Here is a 25,277-nt window from a genome sequence, read left to right on the forward strand (position 1 = left end):
TTAGATCATTTAAACCGTGTGGCAGCAAATTGAAAACACGGGCTTTCCGAGCTGTGTATTTTCTCTCTCATATTGGAACACTTCCCTAGAGAACCTCAGGTCTTATGATCATGGCAAAGAAAGCCCCACATGACTTTCTGATTAAGCACTTCATGATGTGCACGTACAAGTTGATGGGGTTTCTTTTCTTTCTTTCTTTCTTGGCTAGAGTGGTGCATCTGCTTTGAAGAAACACATTACATCGCTACTTCTCTGTTGACTGCTTGGTCTGTTTGTCAACAAAACAGAATGCAAAGGGATTGTATTTCTCCAAAAGTCATCTCATTTCAAAGAAGCCTGTCATTAGGTTATATGCAGCATTGCCATGGCCCCAGATGACATTATCTGCCTGATTGTTAGGTGTGGTGCTCGGACTCAGATATGGATCTTTTCTGTTGCTTGCTTGGAGAAACTAATGCTACCTGCTTTGGGGTTTGGAGTGAACGACTTCACATGCCAGTTTTTTTTAGATATTTGTATTCATTTACTGATTTAGAAAACAGACCACATACCAAAACCAGTCACTATTTACTTTAATATTAGTAATCCTGATTTGATCAAAAAATGTTCACAAGGACCCCCCCCCCAATTTGTGTATGCTTTTCCCATGTCTTTGAATTAATGCGTTACATCAAAGAGTCTCGATTTTTTAGAAGCTTTGTTATAATTTCCTTTGACCTCTTTTATGTGTATCCAAGAAAAGGTCCATAAGCAGCAGCTGTCTGTGTTCTGGGCCCCGGGGAATTCCTCAGGCCGCTCAGCACCACAGGGCTCCTGGAGGTGGTTCCCACAGACTCCCCGGAGCGAAAGGCAGCAACTCGCCTTCGGATTCCCAGCCCTCAGCCGTCCACGTCCACATATCAAACCAAGTATCTTAGGTGAGATTAGATAATGGAGCAGACCTTAGAGCTCCATTTTCAAACTGCCTTGACTTCCCTTTGATGAAAACATGAAACAAACAGCCTTGTGGGTAGATGCTTCTCAGTTCAGAAGAGGCCATTCAGCCAATGTGAGGTGGGGGGGGGCATTCACTGAGACAAATTTTGTCTAATTAAACTTTTCTTGTTTTTTCTCAGAAGGCAGGGGTTGAAAACCAAGACTTCTGGTCGAGACATTACAAAGACAAGAAAGCTCAATTGTCTTTGGAAGCATGAGAAGGGAGAATGTTGTCCTTTGAAGCCGCTGAGCAGTGGCGAGCTATGGAGCCAGCCTGTCCCTCCCCTTTGAATTGCTTCTCTGAAGGTCCCCTGTCTGACTTCCTCACGGCAGACTGTCTGATGTGGGGAGTGGATGGTGTGGTCTGGAGAGCAGCTCTTTCCGACTCATGCAGGCTTCACTAGAAGCCTTGATAGTGTACTAGTTGGCACATCTCCGCATTCATGCCCAGCTCCACTCGGCAACGATCTTCTTTTTCTAATCATTTGCTGGAACTAATTGAGCACAGGAGGCAAGTCGAGACTGTTTCAGCGAGCTTCTGAGGCAATGTGTGGCTGCAGAGGGCACAAATGCTGGGCCTGTTTCCCAATGGCGAAATCAGCTCGCACCTCGGCAAGGAAGGGCCTCTGCGGAGTACGAAGGTTCTAGACTTAGACAGAAATAGCAACTTTTCATTTTACAGATAACTTGAAGTTGTTTTAAAAATGAGAAAGACAAAGAGGGCTGTAGATAACTGCTCTCCAGTCTAGTTGATGCTTCCTTATCAAAAATATAGAAACCTCAAAAATTATGAGGTGGCTCGGCAGACAAAGGCATTTGCCATTTCTACTCAAGTCCATCCAGAATACTAAGGTGACGTTTTGACTGAAATTTAAGAACCTGGAGATAGCTCAGTGGATATAAAGGTCCTTGCTACCAATGAGATAACCTGAGTTCAGTCCCTGATGCCCTCATGGTGGAAGGAGAACACAGATGTCCTCTGATCTTCATATGTGCACATGTGATCTTCATATGTGCACATACCACCTCCACATAAAGGTTTGTCAAAGACATGGAGATGGTGATTTTTATTAAAAGCAAAATAAATACGTATGAGAACTTGACTTCCTCGATGGATTTAGGGTCATGTGCATAATCACAGATGCAGATGGCCGTTCACATACTTATGTTGGCCTCCTGGTGTTTGTATCACTTATGCTATACAACACTATGACAAGTAGACATTTTGGTGGTTTGGACATCAGAAGAGAGTAGAGCATAGGATGATATGGAGAATGTCCAGATAAGCTGAGCTCCAGGGTCACCCCCTGACTCTATTTCGGTTGAACACTCAGTTCTTCAGTTAGCCACGTGTCACCTTCACACTTAGCCACATTTCAAATATTCGCCAGCTACCATGTTGTAGTTTCTCTTGGTGTAGGCACTGCTCACTATGACTTCAAGGCCCTAAAGACCCTCGATTCTTCACTCACCTCTTGACCTTTCTTTATTTCCTGATCTGGGAGCTTCTTTGTTCTCAGACTCAAAAAATGTGATTGATTCATTTCAAGAAGGTGATTGATTCATTTCAAGAAGGTTTGCTGGTGAGCTAGAATTCAGCTGATGTGTGTCTTGTATGTTGTAGGCTACGTTTTGCTCACAGTGGTCCACACACTTGTGAAATACCCAGGTTCAGATTCAAGATTATCGTGTCTGGTGAACTGCAGGACTTTCCCTGACCGCAGAAAGATCTCTACTCTTATGGAAACACACTGATTTACTTACAGGAAACAAAGCATTTTCATATTTTCCATCATCATTCCTTAGCATGCTAAGCGTTTAGCTCAGCAACAGAGAGAGCATGTATTTGACAGAGACCTGGCCAAATGTCTCAAAGCACAGAGCTGGGGTCAGCTGCAATACCACTATAGATTTCACAGGCACACAAAGGTTTGAACGTTGTGTGCTGTGTGAAATTAAAATCTTGTGTTTGATGCCACACAATCACCATTGTTTTAAAATGCCATGTTTGTCAGGAGTCTCCAAGATACAAAGACAGTAGGCAGTGGGAAACACAGCTAATAATGGCCATCATAAACACAGCCAAGGAATGCAGGTGCCCTCCCATGGAACTTCATGGAGTTGGTCGGAGCTCAGGGAAAGCATCTTAGACCTTGGTGGGAGATCCTAGCTGATTGGTGGGCTCACACTCCTTAGATGGAGTCTATCACTCATTTCTCACTCACTACTCACTAGTGGGAGTGGGGACCCAACACTGGACACAGCTCTGGGCATGTGACACGATTGAGCAACCTACCGAATGCATAGCTGGTGATCAGTCAACCTCATTGACCAAAGGTCATCTGGCAAGAATTGATGGAGATGACAGGGGTGGGATGGGATTGTTCTCTGGCGTCAGCTGAGCTGATACTTTCAAGTACTCATTGTTTTTGAGTTTTTAGGTTAAACTCCAAGCTCTATGCCTATTGGCCGAGTATGCTAAAAAAAAAATGAATAGCCTAGTCTCTGTATAAGAGATTGTACCCTTGGGCTAGAGAGATGGCTCAGAGGTTAAGAGCACTGACTGCTCTTCCAGAGGTCCTGAGTTCAATTCCAAGCAACCACATGGTGGCTCACAACTGTCTTTAATGAGATCTCTGGTCTGCAGCATACATGCAAACAGGACATAATGCATAATTAATAAACAGATCTTTAAAAAAAAAGACTGCACCCTTACCAGGCTCATCATGAGTCTCAGCTGAGATCTTGCATTTCTCAACTTAGCTCTCTCTGCATAGCCAGCCACCTCACCACACCACTGATCCAAGTTAACGTTCTAGCAGTAGAAGGAGCTGGAACCCACACTGCCCTACTGTACCTAAGAGTAGAATATGGTCCTTCTACTGTATATGGAGGTGTCATGCTCCAGTCAAAGCATTCCATATTTGGGAATTTAGTAGTTGATATATCGTTCAAATTTCCATGATTAAAATACAAAAAGTGTGCTTCCATTTCCTCCACATTGTCGGATATGGCCTTGTTCATCGTTACACCAGTTCTCTATAGTGCTATCATAGTTATTTCTGTATGAATTATGTTGAACACAACACAGACAACATCACAGAATTTTTTTTTCATTTGCCGTAGTCATTCCAATAGAATAATAATAATAAAAAAAAACCCTGGGCTTTCCTCACCTTATTCCTTAAAATTTACCATTTCTTTAGTGGTTATTGGAATTCTCTGGCCAATGGCCTATCTCTGTAACAGAGAAGGCAACAGAATAAACAAAACTATCCAGGAAAATTATCTTCCGAGTTGCCAATGGCTAAGGCTGCTCCACAAGGTCCTCTGTGTAAAACAGTTCTTCCCACCAACAGCTTTGCAAAGGACAAGAACAATAGCGCACGCTCTCCAAGCAAGGCATTAGTGCTGCTGGCCCTTAGCAGGCAGAAAGGGAGATCTGCTGACTTGACAAATCGTGCTGACTTTTTACAGCTCGTGAAACTGTCTTCTTCGGAGCCCTGCTCCAGGACCTTGAGTTTATTGCACTCCCAATGTTAGAAACGTCGTCTTTTGGAAAGATGAGACACCTCAATGAGAAGAGACAAGATTAATAGCAGAGCCTTGCACAGCCCTAAGCATGCTAGCATTTGTTTTGCCAAACAGAGGAGAAAATGGAGATGAAGCCATCTGAAGCCACGAGCCAGGGAGCTGCAGCATCCATCAACACAGATAACCCCCAACCCCACCTCGTCTCTGATCTGTGTCTGCTCTCTTTTGTAAACCGATAGTGCATGGGTTAGGTTGAATCAAGGCTTTACTCCTTAATAGACAATGACTTGGGATACATCACTTACTAACTTCTGCCAATCCTTGGTCCTTCTCATGTGAGCCTTCTCCCTGGGTACTGAGGCAGTCAGCCCACAAAAGGGTTCCCATTAGGTCACAAGAAGTCACTCCTTTACTGATAACCCTCCGAGAGGGGTGCTGGAGGTGTGGTTTGGTGATGGAGAGAATGTCTAGGAGCTTTCAATGGTTGCCATGCCATGCGGAGTGTAAATTATAATCCTGAGCGTGGTCCCCAAGACAGACTCCTCAGGGCTCTGCTGCCCATCCCCACATCTGACTTTACCTATTCTGAAGCTCTCCTGTGGGCATCCTGGCACATTCTCTCTCTTCCCCCAACATCTGCACGACCTGGATCCCTAACTTAGAAGAATCTTTGCTGAACTCTTCTTCTCAGGAATCCTATCACTCAAAACCACAAACTGCCTTCCAAAGTATTTCTTCCTTTACTGCCGGGTTTCCATGCCTAGCTCTTCCCTTTGCTCCTTTGACATGCTTGTCTCTTGCCTTGCTCTTCCTGAGGGAGTATTATACAGGTAGACATAGTTTTTCTCTTTACTGCTGTATCTCGAGCTCCTCGAACAGTGCCTGATACATGGTTGACACTAAAGACTCCCCCATTGGGTAAATGCATATTAAACCACGTGAAGAAGCATCGACCATGGCCTAGAAAATGTACACATTTAGCATCTTAATCCACCAGTAGTGGTCAATGCTTGCAGGACCATCAAGAGGCTAGTTGTTGCCAAGCGAGCACATGGTAAAGGTAAGGACTTTTTGTGGTGGCTTTTGTTTGTTTTCAAATGAAGGAACTGTTCTTTGTGGAAGAATGCTATCCAATAATGTTGAAGGTGGAGTGGAAGGATTCACGAATCCTTGTTTTCCAACCCACAGGAAAAGAGTTGATTCTGGCCTCTGCTCTTCAGCGTGTGGCACTGTTGGGAGATGAGAGGAGAGTGAAGACCACAGAGCTGAGGAGGCTGACAGATCAGTCAAGCGATATCTTGTTAGTCAGTCATATAAAGGGGTGGAAAACAGGAGGAGGAGGAGGGAAGGTAAGTATGAGAAGAGCAAGGGAGGGAGGAAGGGAGAGAGAAGAAAAGGAAGGAGGGGACACTGTCCCATTGCCCTCATCTGCTTCGTCAGGAACTTAAGAGAGAGGGGTAAGAGACGGAGACACCTTCTGAACATTCATTCACCCATGCCCAGCGCCCCAAATCTAGGGCTCCAAAGCTCCTTCAGGACACAGGACGGTTGGTCCAGAAGGGTTGCCCGGGTCTGTAGCAGTCTGAGGTCCTTGCATTACCAGCAGCTTCTCCCTGAGCTTTCCCACCCTCTCCCTTTCGCTCCTGGACAATTCAGCTCGTGAGGATGAGAGTGGGGGTGAGTAACCAGTTTAAGCCATCTCCTCCACCACCCCCATCCTTGTTTTTGTCACATAGCATATCTCTGTAGGAGCTTCTGCTGAAAAGGAAGCTGTCCAACCTCTGTCTGCAGCCTGCTCCTCAAGCCTCTGTGAGCACAGAGCATGTTCGCAGCTTCAGGATCATCAAGCCTTAGACCTTCCGAAAGAGGAGGAAAGTGGAAGTCGGGGTTAAATGACAGTCTGGGAAATCAGAAACTCAGCACCTACAATAAGTGATCCATACAGGACATCTGTGAGAAGGTCCCAGGAAGCAGACAACTTATTCCTTTCAAAGGAAAAATGAATCTGCCTTGCCATATCTGTGAGACGTTGCTCCCCTGAGTAAGCTCTTGGCATGTCTTGTGAGCTTCCAGGCTCACACTGCGGGGGTGGGGGGTGTACTTGCTTACAAGTGATACCACTTTAAAAGCAAACGTGAACTTTCGCAGGAAGGCATGGTAACATCCCCTGGCATGGTAGAGAGAAAGCCTGGGGAGCCCCACATAGAAAAATGACACAAACCACAGCCTTTCTTAGGCCAACCTTCGGGGACTTGGGGGTTCCTGGATTTGGCAGGCTGACTTTCTCTTAGGAAATCTATAGGAAACTTGAAATCAAGGAAAATGTGATTGCGTGATAGGTTAGAGTTGGCTTGTGTTGATGAAAATGAACTGTGGGAGAGGAGAATATGTTTCCCCAAAATGTGAAGGATTATTGAGAGGAAGGCAATAAGAGCAAGGTGAGGCACTGGGAAACCTAGGTGGTGAGCTCATAGTCACTACTGAGCATGGTAATGGGTGAGGTGCAAGAACCTATTGGGTGGCATTTACTGTTCGGTTCCACTATTTACATCAAAGCCACATAGCCAGGAGGCAGAACCAGAAGACCCTCTCAGAAAAGAAAATCATGAAGTCAACACAGGCGGTCCTTAGTCAGAACAGAAGGTCCAACGGAGACCTGGAGAAAAATCCCTGGACCTCGGTGTGTCCTCAGAAAGACTGCTGTGTGTTTTTCATTGCCTTGAACCTTAATGGATGAGCTGATAGAAGAAAACTGGCTTCTGCAGACACCCAACACCAGTTTTGAGGACCGGCCCTAGCCGGGGAGGGGGGGAAATACAAACAGAAAATGGTCAACCTATATGTATCAGTCTGTTTTCCTAAATAGCAACTCGCCTGGGGCAGTCTAGCTTCATAAGGAAATAAGGTTTCTCTGGTTTTCTCTGAGGAGGTCTGAAGAATGCACTGGCACCAGTTCCTCTCTGGTGAGGGTCTTCTTGGCTCTGCCCTGTGTGAGGAAAAAGCTGTATGGCCAAAGGGGAGCAGAGAGCCAATCAAGGTGCTTTTAGGAGAACACTTTCTCAAGACAGCTCACTCCAGCATTCCTTTCTGAGGTCGGTGCAGCCCAGAGATTTCCCTGGGGGGTTCATCCCGTAAAGACTATGTCACCTACACCACCAAGCTAAGAGACAGATTCTCAAAACACGAACTTTCAGGGCACACAACATTTGAACTATAACAGTCCCTAAGTCAAAGATCTCTGAGCCGCATTCTCTGCAGAAAGCGGCCAAGGATAATTAGGGTTTGGTCAGTGACCACCAATGTCCTCAATTGGAAACCAAGGACCACTCAGAAGGTCAGATAAGATCCCCACATCAAGTAGAATGCACTGCTTCGAGATTGCCCATTTCCAGCTTCTCTGTGCCAATGGCTTCCAACCAGGACTCACCTAAACCTTTCCCCTCTCTCGCCAGGGAACTTGCTGACCCTCCCACCTGTGTATAAGCCTCTTACCAAGTGCAAGCTGAACAGCCTGTTGGTACACATTTGGGTTGCATGTATCCATAGTGTCTAAAATGACAGTAGACACGTGGAGATTTATTGTTTAGAAAAACACTTCAGAAGCTAAACCTCTGGCCTTGCTGCATCTTTCAAGTGGCCTCTTTAGTGAGCTGAAGTTTAATAAAATGACTCTCTCTCTCTCTCTCTCTCTCTCACACACACACACACACAGAGAGAGAGAGAGAGAGAGAGAGAGAGAGAGAGAGAGAGACTTTGCACTGCAAGCAGGACAGAAACAACTGGAGCTCAGATTAGTTTTGGGGGATTATAAAATATGCGAACCAATGTGGTTTGCCAACAGTTACTTTGGCTCTGCGCTCGGCGTGGATTCCTACAATTAAATGGTACTTGCCCCCATACATCACTGTTCTTGAGTTCAAACACTAGGATTCTGCCAAGTGCCTCTTTCAGCTTGGGTGAGTTTATAAGTGACTCTGGTTCTTGTAAAAGACCTAAACAAAGAGGCTCTGGTTGGTGATGCTGTAACAACAAGCTGTTAGGGGCCGGCGGGAGAGCTTCCTGCATGATGGGGCTGAAGAGCTGAGAGCCAGAGCGTCGAGAACAACCGCTGGGAAGAGTCTGTAAATGGTTCAGACTTATTCAGACTGGGGACTTGACTTTCGTGTGATAAAGCCCCTGAATTCTTCGGAACATGCACATCGATCCTCCTGGGAGTCCTAAGGTTGGAGACGACTGGGACTGGCTGGCTGCTGCAGCGGTTGCATCTACTGCCTCACTCTAGGTAGCTGTTGTAGGGGTGAGGCGGGGTGGAGCGCTCTCCAACCCTGCTGCTCTCCTTCTAGTAGCTCAGGGCGTTTCCTGTCCTTGTCAGTCCTCCCATCAACGACTGTGGGTGGAGAGATACATATGTTGGCATGCTTCGATTGTCTGTAGGAATGACATTGGGATTGACCAGAAAGTCAAGGGGACCAGAGTGTGGCGGCACAGGAAAAAAATATTGAAAATAGATTTTTTTTTCATATTCTGATTAAAGTTACCCCTCTTCCAGCTCATTCCGGATCTGCCCCCCCCCCCAAATCCATACCCTTTCTTGCTCTTTCTAATTAGAAAACAAACCAGCATCTAAAATAATAGCAACAACCACAAACCAGAATAAGCCACACCAGGACACCACGGATATAACCTGGCACTAAGAAGACAGCCATTGTCCAACCCTGGGAGCTTTGGGCGGAGGCTGCTGCCTCTCCCTCATGCCTGTTCCAGCTCTCACCTAGGATTAGATATCTCTGTTCTCTTCTGCCAGCACACTCTGTTCCTCTCTCTCCTCAGACATCACTTGGACTGCTTGTTTACCCATCAGCCCCCTGAGAGACCTTAAATTCCTTAGGACAGAGACCAAGCCTGAGCATCATTGTGGAATTAGCTGAATCAAGAAGCAGGAGTAGAAGCAACCAAGAGCAAAATTTGCCCCTGAGCCTTTCAAGACTCCGAGTACGCTACATAAGCACGTGGGCCTGGACAAGGGGATCTGGGTATAAATTATGTGCAGACATTCATATGGTTCAGTTATGTTCTAAACTGTGGGGATGAACTGCAGAAATAAAGAACTGAAGCCGGTGATCATTTCCAAATGGCAGCTGGTGAGATTCTCAAAGAACCGAACAGATAGGAAATCGTTTTAAAAAATGTCTTTCAGTCATAAGTATTCCATTATAATACAGCAATTAAAGTGACTTTTTAAGGCAGGGCTCACTGGACACTGGACGTGACTGTGATTCTAACACTTGAGAGGCTAAGACAGGATGATGGCCAAGAGTTCAAGGTCAGCCTGGGCGACTTAGAGAGACCAAGACGGAAGCACACCTGGGAGCCAGACCTCAGGACCCACCTGTGGGGAATTGTCTTGATGACAATAGTTAATATGTAGAGGTCCATCTTAACTGTAGTGTCACTATTGCCTGGGCAGGGACCCCCCGGACTGTGGAAGACAGAGAACGTGGGTTGAGTACACACGCGTGTGTTCATCGTTCTCTTTTTCCCAATTGGAGGTGTGATACAACCAGATGCTTCACAGCTCCCGATAACGCAGCATTCCCACGCAGCAAAAAATCCTTTCTTCTCTACGTTGCTTTAGTTGGTGTGTTTTTCATAGGATGGAAAAGGAAGCCAAAGTAACCAACCAATTAATAAAATGGCTTTTCAAAAGTGTACCTTATTTCAGAGATAGATGACGGCTTAGGATTTCAGAAGCAGAGAGCTCTACAGCTTCAAAAACACTCGCGTTTGGAAACACCTGTACAGCTGACTAACCACAGGGCGGGTCTGTCTCGCTGTGGGTTTGTCTTTTTTCTTTTTCACTTCAACTTTAAATTGACCCTGTTAGCTCTTTACGTGACCCAGATCAAAAACCACCTTAGGATTTTTGAAGCTTTAAAATATAACTTTTTAAACTTTATTCTCTCTCTCTCTCTCTCTCTCTCTCTCTCTCTCTGTGTGTGTGTGTGTGTGTGTGTGTGTAATAGTCTTGACATTTAAAGACAAATGCTTTCTTACATACTACCTATTAATATATTTCACTGTCATGAAAACTGTGGTATCGTCTAATTATACTTAAGTATCTTAATTTCTCCCAGACTGATTTTCATGTTTTTTTTTTTAAATTTAATCCAGAATCCAACCAGGATTCAGATATAGTATTTGGTATAACCTGTCTTGGTCTCTTCCTGTAGCAGCCCCTGTTTGTGCATGTTTGGTTTTCATCATTCTTTTATTATTATAGCATTTCTGAGTTCAGGGAAGTTGGAAACCAGGACATGACATTGTGTTAATTTTGCATATTGTTTTTCTCTCTCTGCCTGAATTCAACTCAAACTGTTCGTTAAGAAGTCTGATTCTGTGACATTGTGCATGCTTTCATTTTCGGTTTGGGTCACGATATAGCAGACAAGTTGGAGAACAGAAACGAAGGGGCAAACCCCACCATCACAAGTCACACAATGGCATCCAGCCTTTTAGTTATGATTCTTTCCAGAAGAGTGGGAGCTGCACTTCCCATCCCATCTCTGCTTCAGATTTGCCCAGATGTGAGCAAGTAGCCTCTGCTGCCACCACCGCTAAGAGCCACTCCACAGCGCGGCCTTCCCTGCCAGGAATGATCACACCCCACGCAAGGGCCAAATAAAACTTCCTTCCCGAAGTTGCTTCTGCTCAGCGCTTCATCACAGCAGCGAGAAGGGTAGCTAGCAAGTCCCACGGTCGGTCTGTCTGGTAGAACACCAGCTACTCTCCTTGCTCTTCAGCTGTCCGACTGGCTGCAAACAGCTTCTCTCTGTGTTCCGGCAGCTTTGGGGGGAACATGCACATTTTCTTTCCTTATTTTGTATAACCTGTGTGTGTTTTCTCTGCTCGGCCCTGTGCTCCCTCTGAGCTGATGTCCTGAGGCCGAGAGCGTGATATTGCGCTATTTGCTCTCAGTGTTTAAAATGTATGTTGGATGAACATCAGATCCAGGAGCTATTGAGAGCTTTCAGCTAAGAGATTCTTAGTGGGAAAGGCTTTCAGTTCAGTTCGCTCTGTTCTCTTCCTTACCCCCGTGGACTGTGTTGAAAATCCTGCGTCAGCATTTACGCAGCATGTAATTTTTTTTTTTTTTACTCTCCTCCAGCAGACACGTTTGGATTTACTATTTCACTTGAACAGCTGATGTTTACTGGCAGCAACAGAACAGAATTTATGGCAGCAAATGGAAGCGGAGCTCGCACGCTGGCATCACGGAGAGGAACTTTGTTTGCCATTTCGTGGTTGTGAAAACAATATGTCCACGATTTTGTAGTCATCAGCACTCTGATGTAACGACTTCCATCTGGTCAAAGAAAGACACTCAGGCCCTCTATCTTCTTGACTCGGAGCCTTCATCCATGCAAAGGCAACCTGCAGCAGACTTAACATATCTTGCAAAGCATCTGTAACGTTCTGGGTTCCCAGCGGAGAGCGGGCCTGAAGAGCCCGTGTGGAGAGAACGTGCCTGGATCATCCTAAGAGAAGGGGCTCTAATTGGAGCAGGATGGCAGGCCGACTTTGAGGTGGAAGGGAAGAAAGAAAGCGGGGTGATTTGTGGTGCATTCCAATTGGAGGTAATAAGGACTCAGAGCTCCACAGAGACCAAGTGATTGGAGAATAATACCGAAGCGATGGAGGCCAATAACGTGGTAATGAGAAGCAGTTTAGCATCCCATCTTGTCCCATCTGGCAGGAAGAATTTGGCACCGACCGTTGAAACACGAAGCTCCTGATGGCCCCCACACTCTCTCCGTGACCTTCCTCACTCATTAGGCGAAAGCTGAAGCAGACAGAAATGCTGCATGACATTTCCATCCTTCCGTGTGCACGGATTCAGCAAACACGTATTGTGCACTCCAAGGAGCACCATGAGATGCTAAAGTGTGGAATCGCACACACCCCTGGGCCGCCCGCTATAACTAAATGAGAGCTATGAAACAGGCACAGGATGATCCTGATTTTGAACTGTAAGCAATTCATGAAGAGGGCTTTCCTGTACCTCACCATTCATATGCTTTATGATAATCTTCTTATACTTCTGTGTCTTTGTGTTTTACTGAAATCTTTACTTGTTTTAGCTTCTTTTCTTTTCCCTAAAGTGGGTAAGGGAGGGGAAAGAGCCTCGAAATAACTCTGAAGCTGCTCTTGTCTCTAAGTAACAGGCAAGCCTTGGCAGGAAGGGGATTCTCTGCTCAATCTGCAATCCCTAACTATCAGCAGCATGGTGAGGCATCAGCTGTTAGAGTTGGCATTCAGCTAATGCATACTGACTGGCCAAGCAGAGCAAGGAATGGGTAAAGCTAAAGGCCATGAGGTAATACTTCCAGAATGTGGTTGAAGAATGGGAATTCAGGATGCAAACAGAAGAAGCCTCCTCCTGGGCCCCACATCATTCTGCAGACATCCAAAGGGGGCTAACACTGCCCAAGAAGAGGCTGCCGCACTCCACGGCAGGCCCCAGTGACCCTGCTCAGTCCCAGCCTGTGGCACCACCATAGCTCTCCCTCTCCATCCCTGCCTGCCTTATCTCTACACTCTCTGGAAATCCAGGCTGTGAGATCACAAAGTCCCATTCCCACAGTCCCCATTCATAGTAGGTTTGCAGGAACCACCGAGAAAGACACGGCGACCCTGCTAACCTTTAAGGACTTCTCACATAAAAGCCTCAACACAGGGTCCCTTCCCTCTACAGTTTGGATTCTCCTGTGCCTAATGTCCAGAGCAAGAACTGTGGTTTTCTCCATACTACATAAAGTCTTTACCAATGTTCCTTTTATTCTTAGGCAACCTCTGCTCCTGCTCTGGGGTCAACTCTCTCTCTTTGGGCCTCAACTCTTTCTCCCAGTACCTGTTTTTCAGAGCAAGATCAATGTATTCAGCACATTTTGGCAATGTGAACCCTTAAGGGGAAGGCACTTTTGCTGATGTGTAAGAAGTATTGCAAGGAAATACTGTTTGTGATAATTAATATTGATCGTCAGCTTGACCGAATCTAGATTAACATAGGAAGCAAACTTCTAAGCTTATCTGTGAGGGAGTTTCTAGATTGGATTAATTGAGGTGGGAAGACCTAACCTAAATCTGGCCTGCACCATCCCATAGGCTGAGACATGAACTCAATAGAAAAGAAAAAACAGATTGAGAATCAGCATCCAACTGTCTCCCTTTCCTGAATGTGGATACAAGGTGATCGATAGATCAGTTCCCTCAAGATTCTACCATCCTTAGTCCCCACTGTGATGAACAATTTCCTGAAATTCTTAACCAAACTAAACCTTTAGTCACTTAAGTTGCTCTTGTCCAATATTTTTTATAGCAGTGAAGAATAAAAGAAAATAATAATAATAGAAAGACGTATTGCAAGGGAGCTGACTCTGGGTCCCAGTGGCAGCAGAGACCCAGGAGCTGCAAAGAAATTTTGCTAAGTGCCCATCCATACTACAGAAAACAAATTCACTCAACAGTACCCCCAAATGGTCCAGCAATCCCGAGCCTTAAAGTCTCAGAGCCACAAGAGAACATGACAAGAGGGAGGCAGGGTAGGAGTAGACGGGTCCCGGGGCTTCTCCACTTGACTGTATTTTCCTCTCCTCTTAAGTAGATGGGGGTGGAGTCAGGAACCACCTGAAGGCTGACCCATGACCAGTGGACTTAGGCAAACACAAGACACATGAGTTTTTATCGCTGTTGAAACAATTAGCACACACTTCAGGGCTTACACACAGCAAATTTAGACAACTGAAGACAGAGCTTAGTGGCTAAGAGCATGTACTGTTCTCGTGAGGACCAGAGTTTGGTTCCCAGTACCCACATCAGGGGGTCGCAATTGTCTGAAACTCTGGTTCTACAGGTTATGACACTTCTAGCCTCAATAGGCGCTTGTACTTATGTATGCATACAGGGATGTACCTGAAAACAAAATAAACCTCTAAACAATAGCAAATCTGGAACTGGGGTAATGGGTTGACAGGTAGACCCAACTTCAATCTCTGGTCCCCATATGCTTTAAGGGACACAAATGTGTTCCCATACATACGCAAACATGCACACCACATGCAAAAGAGAAAAGAACACATTTACCATCTCATAGGTTAGAAGACCCATGGGCACAGCCTGTTTTCTCCTTGGCACCCCAGAAGGCTGAAATCAAGGTGTTGGTCCAGCTTCACTCCCTTCTAAGGCTCCAGGGAAGAATCCATGTCCATGCTCCCGACCGTCGTTGGCAGAATTCAGTTCCATTAGGCTGCTGTTTCCTTGTGGGTTGTCAGCTAGGGACCACTGTTGGCTCCTTGCAGCCTCTCTCTGGTTCTTGTACAAGGCCCCGGTTTCAGAGCCAACAGGAGTGTAGAAGCCCTTCTCACACACTGTCACATCTCTCCAGTTTTAGTATGAAACATTCCCCACCTTGAAAGGCTGAATCGTGTTGAGCCCACCCTATATTCAAGGGTAATCCGTTCACCTCCAAATCTGTCACCTCGACCACATCTGCAAAATCCCTTTGGCTATGTAGTGTAAACGCCACAATTTCCAGGGACTAGGCAGGGTTCTGAGAGGGAGTTTTTCATTCTACTGCAGATATATTGGTACCTGAACACGTCAATGGGCAGGAAGTAGACAGAGAGCCCGTGTTGGCTGAGTGAGAAGAGGCAGCAGTGATGGGAGCTAGCTACTTCTCTATGGAGTGTACCAGAACCAGATACCATCCAAGAAGGGAGCTGAACTCAACTTGGAATAGGACTCCACTCAAGAGAAAGTGAGAGACAGGCTCCCTGAGGCGAGGGCTGAGAGAAAGCTGTGGCACTGGCTGTAAGGGACGGTTCTGAGTGGGAGTTCCCCAGTGGGGTGCTCTTGAGGAAGCCTGAACTTAGAAAAGCATCAGCATTAAGCAACCTCCTGCCCCCCAAACTGTCCAGGCACAGCCTAACCTGTGCTCCACATGTGGATTCCAGCGAGCTACAAAGGTCACAAAAGCTGAAAAAACAGAGAAGGCGAGTGGGAGGTAAGAGCCCACCACCCTCTCCCCAGCCTTTTCCCTAGCTGGAGAATGGACGAAGCTTTCCAACGAATGAGTACCTGGACCTTTATGGATAGGGAGAGCTGGAGTTACAAGACCTCAAAGCATGACATCTGTCAGTATCTGAACCAAAGGCTGCGGATCTGCTTGGAGTGGTTGTTCTCAACCTGTGGGCTGCGACCCCTTTGGGGGGTCACATGTCAGGCATCCTGCACATCAGATATTTACACTATAATTTATAACAGTAGCAAAATTACAGTTGTGATGGAGCAATGAGTAATCTTAAGATGGGGGGAGGGGTCTCCACAATATAAGGTGTTAAAGGGTCTCAGCATTGGGAAGGCTGAAAACCACTGACTTAGAGGCTCATTCTCAACAGGGAAGCAAGTTCACCTGGCAGCTGACGCAGTACGTGAGACAGCCTTCGGCCTGCTCTCTTTTGTTTCATGTATAAGATGCATAAATCACCCCACCGTTGTCTAGCAGCCCCAGGAGAGGGTGATCCATCTCCATTAACATAACTTAGATCTTGGTTAAGCTTAAATGCTTGGTTACGGTTGAGTCATCACCAAAAGGCCAGAACACTAAGTTCTTATGGAATATACTATAAAGGTGGAATAATGCCCTCTGGCTATCATTATTAAGCACTATAACTAAAAACTGTTAGATAGTTGATGGTAAATAGAAAGGTATTATGGCTGGTAAGGGGGGTTCTTTCTTATTATTTTTATATGTGACCTTGGATAATTTTTCCACGCTGTCGTGGAAAGAACATCAGGGCCTGATTCTGCATCTGGGTCTCTCGGCAACGAATGACGCATGGGAAAATTCTTTGTCCCGCTGGGCCTCAGTTTCTTTGTGTGCAGTGGATTATCTGCTGCCTGACTCACAGTAGTCTGGAGATAATCAGAGGACATGATAGTTGTGACTATGCTTCCCACATTGTAATCTGTGATTACAAGAAGAGAGAACACACTGCTGAGCATTTATGTATCGTTACAACATTATACATTTTAAAGGGATCTAAGGCACTGTCTTCCCGGATTCTTCCCATTACGTGGGAGGAAGTGCCTCTGGGCAGAGCCTTGATGAGAGGGACAAGGAGGGAGACTCACTTTTCACTGTGTCGTTTTCTTGTGCCTTTAAATTAATACCATGCATATACGTTCACATCAATAAAATTTAAGAAACCACTTGAGAGTTGAAGAAAGAAGATATATTTATTGCTAATAATATGGTTAACCTAATCGAATCTTCTTGTAAAAGGGCGTTTCAAGAGCTTTAATGTCTCAGACAATTTAGTTGACACAACCAGAGCGCAACCCGGCCCCTGGAAGTGCTGGGAAAGCAGAAAGTGGTAGTGGCCTTGGTCCTGAGGTCATCATTATGACTATTAGTCCCCAATGAGTTATACACAGAGACACAGCTAGTGGGATGCTGGATATTAGAAAGTTTCTTGGATTTCACTGGGATGTTGGACACAGATGAAAGGGGAAGATGCCAGAGACTTGATGGATCATGTGATAGATGAGTGGAAAAGGTGGGGGGAGCCAGAAACAAGCCAGCGAGGGGAGAACAGAGCAAGTTTGGGGAGAGGCAACTGCACCCGTTATATCGCATAACTCGCTTTCGGTTACCGACGTTTCCAGAATGTCTATGTGCATTTTGCATGTAGAGTTATTCTGCTATTCATGTTATTAAGTAACAAATAAATTGAAATCTCATTAGCTCGCCTGTAGAAGTTTTTTTTTTCAAATGTATTATTTCTCCTCGTTTTATGGCGAGGAGCACCGAGTCCATAAATCAGAGACTTTACGGGACGCTGCAACACCTTGCTCCAATGCCAAGATAGAGAATCCGATAGCATGACTGTTAAAATGAAGACCCCTGAAGACTGTGGTTCCTGCTAAGAGAATGCCCAGAGCCGCCAGACACTGTGTCTCTCTTTTGCATTTAATGCCGTTGCATCATTCTGTTGATCTGTGAAGAAGCAAATGCCTAGAAGGACCCTTGCAACTCCCATGCAGGAACACTCACCCATGTAGTGACCCCTTGGGTGCTATTGTTGAAACTGCTCTGGACAACTTAGTATCTTTCTCCTCAAAGTGTAAGCTTCTCAGCAAGTCTCATAGTATGTTAGGAAGCCTATTCCCAGAGCGAACTCTCAGATCTTCCTCTCATCATACCTGCGGAATCAAAAGGCCCAGTTTTCACGGTGATGCAGTGAAGGTCCAGGCAGGAGTTCTGATTTAAATGTGTCATTGTGCTGGAGTGGAGAGGTGGAGGGACAGAAGAGCAGAGAGAATGAAAGCAGCAAGGAAAAACAGCATTCATTTCTTCGATCATTTGGCCATTTCTTAAGAAAATAGTAGTTTGAACCAAAAATACATTACGGGAGTAATTTTTCCCAAAGGAAAGGATTTGGAACAACAGGACCACTTAGGGGGCAGCAGGGCTTTAAGGAGGAAAATGAGAAGGAAGCAGCTTGGAGACAGAGGCTCTGATCTTGCTGACTGAGTAAAGAAGAACTTGTGGGTCTCATTCTGGTCCCCAGGGGGATAGAGGGAAGGGGATAGTTAATGGAGAAAGAGTCTAAGCTAGACGCCAGCGATGAGGGACTCCCACTCATGAGCTAGGACACTTAAAACCCAGGAATTTCGTGACAGAGTTGTCTGGTTTTTGAGTCAGTGATTCCTTTTGACAACAAGGGTAGCTTTCATTGCTTCCTCATCCGTCCCAGTGGCCTCCTGAAAGACTTCCTCCATCCAGCATTTATTTCGCCGTCTGTCAAGTAAGACAAGCCGCCTGATCCGTGTGAGCTAACAGGTGTGACCATCGGGGTTGCGCGAATGGCAGTCAAAAGCCAAGAAACTTGACTGATTCTGTCGGTGTCTAGCATTTCCTGTGTGTAATTTTGGTTAGAAAGTAACTAAAGACTCGGTTCCTTGAGTGCATCAACCAGAATTTAACAAAACTCAGAGTGACTGAGCCTGGGGCTACAGTGTGAGCAGTTTTGCTCATGTTTCTCTCTTGAGTGATTCTCAAGGAAGACTCTACTGCAGTTCAGAAACAGGAAAACAACCCACGACAGGAAGGCTCAGACCTGCCCCATCAGGAGACAGCCGGGAGAGAGAAGTTATCAGCAAGCAGCGCTGCCGCTCTCTGCATGTTGATCCTTGGTAATAATAAAACGAGGAAAAAGGTACTGGGCCATCATTTCCAAGGTGGAAGACCTTCACCATTCTCAACTGAAGGGAGTCCAGGTTAAAATTGATTGCAATGGATAATTTCTCTTGGAAAATACCTGCATAGTAATACAGAGGAAAGGGACTCAAATCAGGGTCACACTTTGTGTTTTGTGTGTGTGTGTGTGTGTGTGTGTGTGTGTGTGTGTTATTTAAAGCATTCTGTTACCAAAGATAACATTTCTAAGAAAGAAAATTTACTTATTTAAATCAGCATCTCAACTCCCTGAGCAATACTCATTTATCAGAAGTAAAGTTTGCAATCAACAAAAAAAATAAGAAACTGATAATGCCTTTTTTCATTTTTATTTTTGAAACGCAGACCAAATTAAAGTTTGAGTTCTGAGCTGGCAAGCTTAGACAGCCAGGGGGCAGCTGTTTTATGAGAGCTGTCAACTGGGGCTCTTCTTGGACTGACAAGGGAAACAAGCTCCCCAGCCCTTCTGATGTGCAGGCCTAGGTGCAGCCATGTTGGGGTTGACCTTGTAGGTGTTCTTGGTTCACAGCTGGGTGAATATACCACCATCTCTCAGTGTTTCTAGGAGCTCACATGCGGCACAGTTATGAAGTTCAAACTCACATTAGCATGACATCAATCAGGCATTTAAATGAGAACTACACGGTCACGAGGAGCAAACTCCTTCAGGCCTAGGGGAGCATGCTGGACAAGCAGACCAGAAAATGGCATTCTGTTTCTCGCTTTGTGCAGTCAGCACTATTCACAGGTCTGGCATCAAATATCTTTTTAGTTTCATTTTCTTTACTTTTTCTCTTTTATTTCTGTCTTAGTCTGGGCTTTTTGTTTGGTTGATTTTAGTGTGTGTGTGTGTGTGTGTGTGTGTGTGTGTGTGTGTGTGTGTGTGTAACATATACCCGATGGTGAGTCATGGATACTTAATAAGACTATGAAAAATTGGATTTTTAGTGAGCCTAATGATTGGGTCATGGGATGATCAAGCTGAAATCTTGTGTGAGCATCTTTTTCTGTGGTCTAGCACTTTGCCACCTGCCACTTCAGGGTCTCAGACATGGAGGAAATGTGAGGATGTGATCGAATTGCAGCAAGCAGTATGTATGTGAGAGTTGCATGACCCAAATCATCCCAGATGATAGACAGTTTTGGTGCCAACCTCATAGAAAGGAACCAATATAGTCAACTTATCAAATTACTCGATTCTACTCTCGTATCTACCATCAGTTCATTCTGTGGACCATTTTCTCACTCATTCCTTGACAGGGAGGGAGAGGAACTGGTCGCATGCTCTCTAGATACCAAAGTCTCCTCAACTGGACATAAGGAAGTTCTGAAGATGGAGAAGAGGAATTCCATTGTGAGAAAGTATTTTGACAAAACAACCTGCAGGAAGGAGTATTTACTGTGGCTTGTTATTTGTGGGGTGTGACCCATCATGACAGGGGAAGCCATGGCGGAAGTGGCAGGCTCCACGCAAGCTGGAGTTGGCAGCATCGGACTGCTCCGAAAGCTGAAAATTCTTTGCAAGCAGAGGTAGAAGCAAATGGGCTCTAGCCCTCAAACTCAATCCCTGGGGCCCCACCTTATGTGTGGGTCTCTTCTGAAGCCTCACCTTCTAAAGTTTCCACAGAAGTCCCCATCAGCTGGGGACGAAGTGTTCTTGAACCTGGGAGAGCCATTTCACATTCAAACCGTAATAGCAACTCCCTAAAATGGCTAAAAACAAATGAGCAAATAATTGAATAAACCACAGCAAGGAAGCCCTTTCTAGGAAATGGAACACCAAAGGCAGAAACCCCAAATGAAAGCTTCCCAGCTTTTGGCTATATGTAAATTTAAAACATTTGTATACTCCAGACCACCATAGAAGAAACAAAAGTCGATAATCAGCAGCAGGATAATAATATTTTAATCCACACGACAGATGAAAGTTCACATTATTTGTTGCAATGTTGATGCTATAATAATTATGTTACTACCAAAAGTCACTATAATGAGTCAAATAAATAAAAGTAATTCAAAATCATAAAGAAGTCCCTGGAGAAATGTTGAGGAGAAGCCAGCCACCCTCAGGCAGCAGCACCATTGGGCCTCTGGAGCAGGAAATGCCAACGAGGCTGGAAGGTGGAGCATTTTTACCACAGGAAATGTGTGATAGCCAACTATATGATTGATAATCTAAGCCAGTAAGAGAGAAACGTAAACTTATAAAAAGTCCATTTCAGCTGCAAAGTCTTAAGGTTTAGCATTCGTTCATCGTTCCCCACATATGGGATAGAAGTTGAGACCGTACTACGGTGATTTTCCAGGTCTTAGGTAACGCAGCAAATGAAATCGAGGCCCCTGAGGAAATTGCAGGTGAATGAGAATGACCCGGGGTGTGGAACAGGGTATTCAGGGGCTTGGCAGGCTTGTTCCGGGAGGTTATCAGGACTCTATCCCAGGACCAGGCCTTCCCTTCTATTTCATACCCGGCTTCTGTTTTCCCTCTTGTTACTAACAAACACCCTCTGTCCCTTTCTGTGTGACAGTGTGGAACTTATCCCAGATCTTGATGCCCGGTGAGGGGGAGACAAAGGAAACTCAGCTGGCACGGCAACAGAGACCCAGGATGACGGTGACATGGAGGGCCTCTGCCAGGCGTTTCTGTGAAAGTGTGAGCGAGCCTATTCAAACAGACTTTGCCTAATGAGAACCAGAGAGGAGGCTCGGTGCGCACTGAGTGAGGCGGCAGGAAAGGCCAGAACAGACCTTGTGCCCGGAGGTTATAGTCACTCACAAAGGAAAAGCAAGCAAGTTCTTATTTCCTGCACCGACACTGAGCAGGAGGGATGCGGGAGTGGCTCAGCCTCAGTTCTGAGGAGGAAAATCAAGGCAGGCAGCAGGGAGAGTGTGCGCATGTGCAGGGGCCAAGGGGTGCAGGGCCTGATGCCTTTGCAAGCAGCCCGTGTGTTGTGCCATTGAAGTATGCGATGGATAAAGGCAGGAGATGGAAGCAGAGGTAAGCAAGGAGACAACCCATGTGCTGTCTTCGGGACAATGGTAAAGAAGCCCATTGTTTATTCTGAGTGACGCAGAAACCCTCAGTGTTTGTGGAGGTACACAAAAGGATCTCAGCTCATTCCTGATGGAAATCAGTGACTGTGTGGAAAGGGACTAGGCAGAGCATGAAAAACAAAACAGCGGTTTAGAAATATGGTGTCAACGAATTTACTTATTTCCAATAATAGTGACTTGATTTTTATTAAATAAATGATACCTGCAAGGAAAAAAACTTATTTAATAATTAAGTTTTAGTCATTTGTCCCCAAATACATTAATAACTGTGGTAGTTTGAATGAAAATAGCCCCAGAGGCTCATTGGGAGGGGCACTAATGGGAGGTGTGGCCTTTTGGAGTAGGTGTGGCCTTGTTGGATTAGGTGTGACCCTGTTGGAGTAGATGTGGCTTTGTTGGAGTAGATGTGGCTTTGTTGGAGTAGGTGTGGCCTTTTGGAGTAGGTGTGGCTTTCTTGGAGTAGATGTGGCTTTGTTGGAGTAGGTGTGGCCTTTTGGAGTAGGTGTGGCTTTCTTGGAGTAGATGTGGCTTTGTTGGATTAGGTGTGACCCTGTTGGACTAGGTGTGGCCTTTTGGAGTAGGTGTGGCTTTGTTGGAGGAAGTGTGTGTCTCTGGGAACAGACTTTGAGGTCTCAGGAGCTCAAGCCAAGCCTAGCATGTCTCATTCTCTTTCTGCTGCCTGAGGATCCAGATGTAGAACTCTCAGCTACCTCTCCAGGACCGTATCTGCCTGCATGCCGCCATGTTCTCTACCATGATGATGATGGACTAAACCTCTGAACTGGAAGCCAACCCCCGTTAAATGTTTTTCTTCAGAAGAGTGGCTGTGGTCATGGTGTCTCTTCACCGCAGTACGACACTAAGGCAACAACCCTCAGTTAAGTCAAGACAAATGTTTCTGACCTCCGCATCTGTTAATCACCCTTGTGCAGCACGCCTCTGTGCTGAAGTTTTAAACACGAGGCGTTCGTTTATACACGGAAGCATAACGCATATCCACACGTCATCTCGAGCCACCAGTACCAAATATCACAGAGCAAGTGGTCTAAACAAGAGCCGTTTATTCCACTCCATCTGAGAGGCAGACATCTGACATCAGTGTACCTGCACCGCGTGGATCTGGTTATCCCTATGTGGGGAGGAGGCATGGGGACAACTGATTTACTCCCTTAAGAACCTCAGTCCTGTCCCAAGGCTCCACCCGCATGATCTCATCTAAACCTCCTTCTCTCCTGAGCACCCATTTCCCAGGACCACCACACTGGTGGTCAGCGTGCGGGAACCAACCTACAAACTGGGGTGGGGGTAGAGTTCCCGTCTCCAAAGTCAGGAAAGCAGTGGCCAATAGTAGTTTCTGATTGCCAGAAGTATACGCAGTTCTGCATCTTTGATTTGTGTTTGTTTTCCAAGTTTGATTTATTTATTTAAATGCTCATATTTATAAAATACTGGATTTTTAAAGCAGAGAGATGCGACCCTGGTTTGAAAAAAAAAAACAAAACAAAACAAAACTCAGAGAGATGCCTTCATTTATGAGAGAAGAGGGATGACATTGTTAGTAGAAAGCTTTGGGAGACACATAGCCCTTCGGCAACAGAGAAAATGGCTTTAAGTTACATTGTTTCAAGCAAACTCCTATAAAACTAATGAAAGTTACTGTTTCTTATTATAGCGGCTGTCAGTCTCCAGCTCCTTTTCGAAACAATTCTCATAAACTTGAATCTTTTCTGCTGATATTCTCTTTTTATCTATATTTTTGTCTTTTTTTAAAAAAATGAATCCACTCTTCCATGCTTTTTCCCTTGAGTTCTGGGTTAAAGTAGGCATGCGATTCCTCCATTACTTCTGCTGTCACTAAAAACAGATCTTAGAAGGAGACAGTATATACAACACGTCTTATATGGCTCACCTCTTAGTCTCCTGGAGTGAAGACTGACACACACACACACAAAAAAAAAATACCTAAAGGAACAAAGCCAGAAACTTCAATGATCCCTCCACAAACTAAAGAACATTATCTTGTCAAGGAAGACAAGTGCAGAGAAAAGGTTCGTTGATTTGAAATTATCCTGGGAGCTCAGTCAAACAGGACTCTGCTGTAGTAACAACTATCTCCCAAATTCTGGTAGAGTATTTCTTGCCCAATGTATTCATCTCATTGGAATGGAGTTGCCTATAAAGTTTGTTCAGGAATCCATGTTCCAAGAACATCGACAGCCTCAAACATCACTGGCTGTCTTGCTAGGGCAAATATGCATCCTGCCTGCATGGTCCTAGATCAACAATCGCATACTCTGGTATAGAAATAGAGACACCATTTCTCCTTGTAACTACATAGCCTTTCCCACCCAACTCAAGAACAAGCTTAAAGAGAGAGATCTGAAGATATATTTTGAATAGCACTGTGGTCTATAAGTGGCACAGTCTAGGCAGACTCAACATATACAGGCCCGTGTCCAATGTCCACAGCGTCCATTTGCCGCATTCCTGAGTCCTACCTTGTATCAGCTGTGGGCTCCCCTGCTTCAACTGCCTAAAAGTACAAGGCATACAAAGGAAGTCTTCTGCCTCAGGAGGAAGGCATCTAGAGAGGTACATGGTCATGGGGCATGACTGACATAGCAAAGAAGCCTTCACATGCCGTTCCGCCCTAGCCAGCTCAGCTCCTTGGGATGAGCATGTGGGCGCTAGTTCACCAATTCTAGGAGGGCCAGACACTGCACTGCATCAGATACGAGGGCTGAGTGTTCTCTCCTTTAGCCAGGACAGGTTCTGTATTCAGAGAGCTCCTGCCTGCCGCCAAGCTGCTGCCCTAGGCCAGGGCAGCAGCTGTGTATTTCTGACCTAAGGCTTGTGAGTACAAAGGCCAGTCGTGAGATTCCAAAGGGAAAGCCCAGTTGATGCCTTTGTGGTGGACCAAGAGAGAGCAGAATTAAGAGTGTGACAAAGTACATCAGGAGTGGGACAGTGGTCAGGAAAGGGAGAAGCAAGGCTCCTCTGCCTGGAGTCTGCAGGTTCGTTCGCTGTGCTGATCTGATTGCACAGATGAAGGAAAGAGAGCAGGACTTTCTTTGCGCAACACTGAGCAGGCAGCGTTTTGCTCTTTTCACCAAGCCAAGCAGTTATTTTCCCACTTTGGGTATCGGCTAAAGATGGTAAGAGAACCCTGATCATCACACTCTGAAACAGACTAGGCTAGCTTTGGTAATTAGGATCGGAGACCACAGCCATAATTAGGAACAGCCTCGCTGCCCTCCTCCAGGGTGCGGTGCCCCTGCCTGGAGAAATCGAAGGTACAGCCAGCACGCTTCTGGCACAGTGATCCCCGCACATGACAGAGCAGAGCTCACACGTGATCTACGAATCTGACCGCAGATGAGAAAACCTGATGTTTGCTTCTAGAGAGCCTCCCGACCTG

At 45.6% G+C, this 25,277-nt stretch overlaps 1 long non-coding RNA gene across 1 annotated transcript; it reads left to right on the forward strand.

Annotated features, from left to right (window-relative positions):
• The first annotated feature begins 10,944 nt into the window (after positions 1–10,944).
• LOC146892275 (uncharacterized) lies at positions 10,945–13,858 on the forward strand. Its single transcript, XR_015739462.1, has 2 exons — positions 10,945–11,245; positions 11,675–13,858. It is a non-coding gene; the product is annotated as an uncharacterized LOC146892275 (long non-coding RNA).
• Positions 13,859–25,277: the final 11,419 nt, after the last annotated feature.

The sequence above is a fragment of the Myodes glareolus genome, chromosome 12 (assembly GCF_982192425.1).
Source record: "Myodes glareolus chromosome 12, mMyoGla1.1, whole genome shotgun sequence".
Taxonomy (NCBI): domain Eukaryota; kingdom Metazoa; phylum Chordata; class Mammalia; order Rodentia; family Cricetidae; genus Myodes; species Myodes glareolus.